Source organism: Elephantulus edwardii, unplaced genomic scaffold, assembly GCF_000299155.1.
Source record: "Elephantulus edwardii isolate Elephantulus edwardi_28Jun2011 unplaced genomic scaffold, EleEdw1.0 scaffold00028, whole genome shotgun sequence".
NCBI classification, from domain to species: Eukaryota; Metazoa; Chordata; class Mammalia; order Macroscelidea; family Macroscelididae; genus Elephantulus; species Elephantulus edwardii.
In genome coordinates this window covers 7,965,594-7,966,778 of record NW_006399778.1, presented here as the reverse complement: position 1 = coordinate 7,966,778, position 1,185 = coordinate 7,965,594, and positions in this window count along the sequence as shown.

Below are 1,185 nucleotides of genomic sequence, written 5' to 3'. Positions count from 1 at the left end.
AGACAGTGCGACTGGCACAGGACAGAGCAGAATTTAGGGCTGTTGTACATAGGGTCACTATGAGTTGCAATCGACTAGATGGCACATAACAACAACAACAACATGAGTTGGTTCCAGCTTGACAACAATGAATCTGAGTTTGAAATCTCTCTCTAAAAGTTATTTGAGACAATGCAAACAAAGTTATTGGTAAATGATGACTCACTAAATAATCTTAAGATTATTACAAGGAAAAGGTAAAAGGAATTATTATTGTAAACTAAAAGTGATATAAATTAATCCTTTAGCCTTGTTATATAAACGGTAGGTTCCACAACGTACTAAAGCAACTATCCCACATCTGTTATCATCTCTCCTCTTTCAAAAGAATGATATATAGTGAGCTCTGGTGGCCTGGTGGCAAGAAGCTATACTGCAATCCCAGAAGTGCATGGTTCAAATCCACCAGATGCTCTGCTGGAGAAGGAGAGACAATCTCCTCCTGTATCAGTCAGATCTGATTTGACGGTACACACAAAAAAATAATAAAGAATAGTTTTTTAAAAAAAGAACAATATATTTATTACTTGAACTCAGGAACCATTTAGATACCCTGACTAGTCAATAGGCAACTTCTACAAAATACACTCTTTGGCATTTCAACAGAAATATTCCATTCAGGTCCATTTTGCCACCTCCTTACAAATGTTATGAACCAAGATTCTTAACAGAAGAATAGTCTCAATTTTGTTTTGTTTTTTAAAACTATTTTACTGGGAAAAGTCTGCAGTCAGGGATCTCTCCAAAATCTAAAGAACAAGGATGGCAGTTTAAAGATTAAGGTATACCTACCTGCTCCAAGCTATGATTTTTTTTTTTCAATCACTTCTTATGTATTTGAAAGTTGGATAGTGGATAGAAATGACAGAAGAATAACCGATGCCTTTGAGTTTTGGTGCTGAAGAAGAGTACTAAATATCCCATGAACTGCCAAAAGAACAAACAAATACGTCTTAGAGAAGGTGCAGCCAGGTGCTTGTTAGAGGGAACAATGGTGAAACTTCATCTCGCATACTTTGTGCATGTTGTGAGGAGGGGCCTGATCTTGGAAAGGACATCATGCTCAGAAAAGTGGAGGGTCAGTAAAGAGAGGAAGATCCTCAACGAGATAAATCAACAGTGACTGTAACAATGGGCTTTAAGTAT